At 37.2% G+C, this 7,878-nt stretch overlaps 1 pseudogene; it reads left to right on the forward strand.

Moving 5' to 3' along the window:
- LOC110257845 lies at positions 3,461–7,539 on the forward strand (annotated as a pseudogene).

Here is a 7,878-nt window from a genome sequence, read left to right on the forward strand (position 1 = left end):
TTGGGTATTATGGCCATTTTTACAATATTAATTTTTCCAACCCAGGAAGTAGCATGGAATATCTTTCCATTTCTTTACATCTTCTTTAATTTCCTTGATTAATGTTTTATAGTTCTCAGCATATAATACTTTTACCTCCTTGGTCAGGTGTATTCCCAGGTATTTAATGTTTTGGGGTGCAATTTTAAAAGGTTTGTATTTTTATATTCCCTTTCTAATATTTCATTTTTAGTAATGTGATTGATTTCTGAATGTTAATCTTATAACTTGCTACTTTTCTGAATTTGTTGATCAGTTCAAGTTGTTTTTGGGTTGAGTCCTTAGGATTTTCTATGTATAGTGTCAAGTCATCTGCATACAGTGAAAATTTTATGTCTTCTTTTCCTATTTGGATGCCTTTATTTCTTTTGTTTGTCTGATTGTGGTGGCTAGGACTTCCAAAACTATGTTGAATAGCAGTGGTGAGAATGGGTTCCCCAGTCTTGATCCAGATTTAACTGGGAAGGCTTTTAATTTTTACTATTGAATATTATATTTGCTTTGGCTTTGTCATAAATGGATTTGATTATGTTAATGAAGCTTCCCTCTATACCCACATAGGTGAGAGTTTTTATCATGAATGGGTGTTGGACTTTGTTAATTGCTTTTTCTGCATCTATTGAGATGATCATGTGGTTTTTTTTACTTTTCTTTTGTTAATGTGGTATATGATGTTGATGATTTGTGTATGTTGAACCATCCTTGTGTACCTGGGATGAATCCCACCTGGTCATGGTGTATGATCTTTTTAATATGTTGTTGGGTTTAATTGGCTAAAATTTTGTTGAGAATTTTTGTGTCTATATTCATCAACGATATTGGCATATAGCTGTCTTTTTCGGTGGTGTCTTTATCTGGTTTTGGAATTAGGGTGATGCTAGCTTCATAGAATGTCTTTGGGAGTGTTCCTTTTTCTTCAAACTTTTGAAAATGTTTAAGGAGAATGGACACCAGTTCCTTTTTGTATGTTTGATAGAATTCACCTGTGAAGCCATCTGGTCCTGGACTTTTTATTTTGTTGGGAGTGTTTTTATGACCTATTCAATTTCATTTCTAGTGATTGGTCTTTTCAGTAGGTCTATTTCTTCTTGAGTCTATTTTGACAGGCTGTAAGTCTCTAGAAAGATGTCCGTTTCTTCCAGATTGTCAAATTTCTTAGCATACAATTCTTTATAGTATTTTCACGTGGTTTTTGTCTTTCTGTACTATGCATTGTGATTTCTCCTTTTTCATTTCTTATTTTGTTTATTTGGGTTCTTTCTCTCCTCTTCTTGGTGAGTTTAGCCAGTAGTTTGTCAATTGTGTTTACCTTTTCAAAGAATTATCTCTTGGTTTTATTAATTTTTCTATTGTTTTTTGAATCTCTATTTTATTGATTTACTCTTTGATCTTTATAATTACCTTCCTTCTGATGACTTTACGTTATTTTGTTCTTCTTTTTCAAATTTATTTTAGTGGTGGGGTAATTTGTCAATTTGACATCTTTCTTCTTTTTTGAGGAAGGCCTGTGTTGCTATGAACTTCCCTCTAAGCGCTGCTCTTGCAGCATCCCATAGATTTTGAGAGTTTTTGTCTTCATTATCATTTGTCTCAAGGTATTTTTAAATTCCTTTCTTGATTTCCTCATTGACCCATTGTTTTATTAGTAGCATTTTGTTTATTCTCCATGTAGTAGGTTTTTTCTCATTTCTTTCCTGTGGTTGATTTCTAGTTCCATGCCATTGTGGTCAGAGAAGATACTTGAAATCATTTCTATACTCTTATATTGATAAGTTTAGCTTTGTGCTCAATATGTGATCAATTCTTGAAAATGTTCCATGTGCACTTGAGAAGAATATGTGTTCTGATTTTTTTGGATGTAATGTCCTGAAAATGTCAATTAAGTCTAACTTTTCTATTGTTTCCTTTAAGATCTCTGTTGCTTTATTGATTTTCTTTCTAGAGGATTTGTCCATTGATGTGAGTGGGGTGCTAAATTTTCCTACTATGATTGAATTCCCAACAATTTCTCCTTTTATGTCTGTTAATATTTGCTGTATATATCTGGGTGCTCCTATATTTGAGGTGTATATGTTGACAATTGTACTATCCTCTTCTTGAATGGATCCTTTAACCATTAAATAGTGTCCTTCTTTGTCTTTATTGATGGTCTTTGTTTTAAAGTATTTTGTCTTATATGAGTATTGCAACTCCTGCTTTCCCGTCTTGTCCATTGGCATGAAATATATTTTCCCACCCCCTCACTTTCAATCTATATGTGTCCTTTGTCCTAAGGTTAGTTTCTTGTAAACATCAAAATGAAGATTTTTGCTTTTTTATCCAATATTCCATTCTGTGTCTTTTTATTGGAGCATTCAGTCCATTGACATCAGATAGAAAACCAAATGAAACAAACATGAAAGCAATATAAGTGACCTATGGGATAATATAAAATGGGATAATCTCTGCATAATAGGAATTCCAGAAAGAGAAGAAGAAGAAAAGGGGATTGAAAATATATTTGAAGAAATTATCACTGGAAACTTACCAAATCTAAAGGAACTGATATCAAGATACAGGAAGCACAGAAGGCCCCAAACAAGTTGAACCCAAATAAACCCACACCAAGGCATGTTATAATAAAAATGACAAAAGTTAATGAAAAAGAGAGGATTCTAAAGGCAGCAAGAGAAAAGCAAAGTGTCAGTTATAAGGTATCCCCCACAAGGCTATCAGCTTATTTCTCTACAGAAACTCTACAGGCCAGAAGGGAATGGCAAGAGATATTTAAAGCACTGAAAGGAAAAAATATGCAACCTAAAATACTCCATCCAGCAAGAATATCATTTAATATAGAAGGGGAACTAAAAAATTTCTCCAACAAACAAAAGCTAAAAGAATACAGCCATACAAAGCCCATTGTAAAAGAAATACTGAAAGGGCTTTTCTAAATTAAAAAAAAAAGAGGAAGAACTAGGATGAAGGAAACCAAAATCAGAGAGCAGTCACTTAAATAAGACAGCATACAGATCTAATCGTGAAGATGTTTAAAATAAAATTTAAAAAAAGAAATCAAAATCACAACATGTGGGCAAGGAAAGTAAAGAAACAAATAGATTTTTTTCTTTTTTCTTTTTTTCTTTTTTTAAAATTTTATTATGGTAATGAAGTGTTTGAACCTACAGGACTATCAGGCTAAAGCGCACAATTATAGGAAGGGGTTAACATACTTAAAGAACAGCACAAGCACAAATCATAACTGAACATTACATTCACAAAAAAATGAAAAGTACTCAAGCAGAAAATAATTGGAGACCATCCAACCAAAAAAAGAAAGGAAGAATGGAGAATCATAGAATCAACTGGAAAACAAGGTTTAAAATGGCAATAAATAAACATCTATCAATTATCATCTTAGATGTCAATAGACTGAATACTCCAATCAACAGACTCACAGACTTTAAAAACAAACATATGGTTACCAAAAGGGGCAGATGGGCAAGGAATGGCTTGGGCTTTGGGGACTCTTGTATGCACATTATGGTATATAGAATTACATGCCAATGGGGAACTGTTGTATAGCATGTGGAACTCTATCCAATATTCTGTGATAATCTATATGGGAAAAGAGTCTGAAAAAGAATGTATGTGTATATATGAGTATAATTGGATCACTTTGTTGTGCAGCAGAAATTATCACAACGTTGTAAATCAACTATACTTCAATAAAACAAAAAAAAAAAAGAGAAGAGCAGAGATTGGCTTTACTTAAGTTGAGTACTGGTGGTCCTTGAGACATTTCTGGCTTTTTAAGATGGAGTATCCTGATGGCCAGCTTCATCTTCAGTGAGCTGTTGGGACCCAAAGTATTGAGCTGGAACCCCTGGTTTATGGTCATGTTCTTGGCAAGCAGCTGGCTGAACAGGATATTCAGATTCCCCAGATATCACTGGTTCTGTTCATCTCTCACTTTCACTTCAATCTCCTGAAGCCTGGGATTCTGAATAAATAAAGGGAAGTTTTTCTCCCACACAGGATCGTTAGTTTTGTAGCCAATCTTACTCTCCTGGGCCTTGTGACCAGCTGACAGTTAGATAAGAGGATTTGGGTTGCTGTTTATTTTCTTCCCTGGTGGAAGCTTCCTCACTGAGTACAGGAACAAGATCAGCAATGAAGAGGACAGCATGTCATTGGCTTTGTCTTTGTCATCTTTGATGTCTGTCTGTTTCCAGGGAAGGAGAAAAATACCTGTCAGGCCTTATATGTCTGCATCACCAGGCACTGGTGACAGCAGCACAGCCTCATCCACACAAGTCATCAGGGGGCAGTGATAAGCTGTGTGGAATAGAGAGCCGTGCCTATAGAAGCAAGCCCTCAGAGGCCACAAGACCTGTGCAGAAGCTCCTCCAGCCTACAGGTTGGTGCTGCTGATTCCCATAGACACATCTCTGTCAAGAAGCCTACCCTAAGCATTGCCCTGGACATCTCACTGCCATCACCACTCAGGAGCCCTAGCAGACACTGTGGCAACTTGAGCATAGGATGACTTGGGATGGTCCCCACAGGGGAAGACCCAGGTGATGATCCAGCACAGCTCACAGGAGAACAAGCTGGTGGTGGCCATGCACTTCTACAGAAATCTCATTGTCTTCTCTAAAGATGGCTATGACCCATACATCTGCTTATATCAGACCGGAGAATGCCAGGAAGGAGAAAAACCCATGTGTCAAAGAAAACACTGAACTCCATGTTCAACCAGAGCTGTGATTTCAGAATTTCATTGCCAGAAGTGCAGATGAGAACACTGGACATGGTTGTGAAGAACAGTGGCAGCTTCCTGTCCAAAGACAAAGGGCTTCTCAGCAAAGTGCTTGTTGGTCTAGCATCTGAGGAACTCTCCAAAGGCAGGACCCAGTGTTATGACCTCATAGAAGATAGGACAATTCTGCATTCGGTGACATAGGCCACCTGGCCTATGACATATTGGTATTTTAGGCATATTTAACCAATTTTACCATTGGGTTTTGTATGTTTAATTTCCTTTGGTGTCTCACCAGTTATCACCATGTGCATAGGAGAATGGTGAGATGTTGTGCTAGTAAAGCTGTCTGTCATTTTGATCTGCTGGGAACCATATATATGGATGTGCTTTGTTATTGCCTTGTTTTGTACATCCCTAAGATGCACAATGCTGTGTAAATAGACTATTTTTTGTATAATCTCTACATGCAGGTTTGAATTAAAAAGAAAATGGATCAAGGAAATATGTATTTTTTCTTCTAAAACTTATTAAATTGTTGTGACAAATAATCATTTTTGTCTTTGAAATAGAAAGTTCTCTGTGACCTATTTTATGGTGTTTCTTTTTAAAAAAGAAAGACTGAGGAGTTCTCATCATGGCTCAGTGGTAAAGAATCCAACTAGGATCCATGAGGATGCTGGTTCTATCCTTGGCCTTGCTCAGTGGGTTAGGGATCCAGCATTGCTGTGAGCTCTGGTGTAAGATGTTGACATACCTCAGATATTGTATTGCTGTGGCTGTGGAGTAGGCTGGCAGATGTAGCTCTGATTTGACCCCTAGCCTTGGAACTTCCATATGCCATGGTTGCAGACCTAAAAACCAAAAAAAAAAAAAGAGGAGGAAAAATAAAATTATTCAAAATATGTACACTTCCACAAATATAAAGATGTATTATTGACAAATCAGTTGAAGTGCTTATAAGGAAAATTGTCATATAACTGAGTAATATAAAATGTTAAAAGGATTGTTATGGTTCACAAATCATAGTGTACTAATCCAAAATTTCTCGGTAAAAAGGAATGTCTTAAGTTTGCAAAAAGATGGGGAGGCAGAAAAGACTACCACTGTGACAAACTTGGAGAGGAAACATCAAAATATTAAACTTTATAAAGTGTAAAATGCATTTGATTTAGACCTAAAATCTAAATTCAAGTTCTAGCCATTCCGTTTAATATTACCAAACACTTAAAGTATGATTAGCCCCACTTCTTAGCTTTATGAGCTTATGCAAATTATTTTAATTCTCTGAGCCTCATATTTCTCACCTGTAGTATGAGGATGGGTGATGCTTGCCCTGTATTATAGGTGGCTGTAAATTTCAAATGAGTTCCCATGTGGGAAAGTCATTTTTAAGCTATAATGTGCTTCAGGAAGTGAGAAATGTGGCCAAGATGGCAGAGTAGGAAGACCCTGAGCTCACCTCTTTCCATATAATTCAAAATTTCAACTATTTGCAAAGCAACCATCAATAAAAATGACCTGAAGACTAGCAGAAAACATTTTCCACAAAAAAAAGATATAGAAGAAACACCACAAGATGAATTGAAGAGGTGGAAATATAATCTGTTCAAGATCCACATTCTCAGGTAGATGACTTGCAAACAATTATAGAGGTTATCCCAGAGGAGTAAGTGGTCAGAGCTTCACATTGGGTCTTTCACAGAAAAGTTGAGCTCCCAGAACATCTAGCTTTGAATGTCAGTGGGGTTTTCATGCAGGAGAACCAAAGGGTTGTAAGATACAGAGACTCCATCTTAAAGGGTTTTGCAAAATCTTGCATGCTCCAAAATGACCCTGAGAAAGACACATGTGCAGGCCTTGGAGAGCCTCTCAGAAAGGCAAGAGGCAACAGGGATTCCCAATGGAGAAACAGACAGTGTGGAAGCAGCAATTTTGAGGAGCTCATTCTACCATGAGGATACCAGTGCTGGAAAGCACAATAATGGAGTTCTCTCTCTAGACTATTAGCACCAGGAGCTTAGCTTCTCACCAGCATGTCAGCACCAGATCTTGGAACTCACAGGAAAAGAAAACATCAATGCAGGGAAACTGCCTGATCCACTAGTAGTCCAGCCTCAACCATGAGCACCCCCAATCCTCTCAAGTGGCTACCTAGAACAAAGCCCCACCAACCACCAAGCCAGCACCAGCAACAAGATTCTAAAGGCTGCAAGATCAACCATCCCAGGACCCAAGCTTGCCCACCAATGGACCAGCATCAAAACCCAGGCACCTAAGCTGTACAGCTAGCCTCTCTAGAACTCATCCCTAAATGCAAGGGGCCTAATCAAGCTGCACGATCTCCTCAGGCCCCAATGCAAGTTGTCCCAGGCACAAGCTTCATCCACCAGAATGCTAGCAGCCACTGCATGAGGTAGCATCTAATAGACAACTGGGTCAGGAGCCAGAACACCCATTTAATTCAACCCTGCCACAAAAAAAGTGTTCATTCATCCCACATAAGTCTCACCCCTGGAGCATATAGCTCTGGTGATCATAGAATATGATTCTGGGGTCCATAGGACCTCTCCTACATAATGTAACTTCTCAAATATTGTGAAATTAATCCAAGATACCTAATATCGAAATAAAAACATAGGATTAAGCAAAATGAGATAACAGAATAATATATTCCAAAAGAAAGGAACAAGAAGAAGTAAACAAAGTGGAGGTAAGCAATCTACCTGATTAAGAATTCAAGATAATGATCATAAAGATGTTCAATGAACTTGAGAGAGAAATAAATATACACATTGAGAATTTTAACAGAGATAGAAAGTAAAAATAAACCTATCCACAAAACAGAAACAGACACACAGAAATAGAGAACAGACTTGTGGATGTCAAGGGTAAGAGGGGAGGGAGTGGGATGAATGGGGACTTTGTGGTTAGTAGATACAAACTACTACATTTAGAATGGGTAAGAAATGAGACCCTACTGTGTAGCATGGGGAACTATATAGAATCTCTTGGGATAGAAGATGATGGAAGATAATATGAGAAAAAGGTATATTTATGTATGTCTGGGTCATTTTGCTGTAAAGCAGGAATTGGCACAA

Source organism: Sus scrofa, chromosome X (genome assembly GCF_000003025.6).
Source record: "Sus scrofa isolate TJ Tabasco breed Duroc chromosome X, Sscrofa11.1, whole genome shotgun sequence".
NCBI lineage: Eukaryota > Metazoa > Chordata > Mammalia > Artiodactyla > Suidae > Sus > Sus scrofa.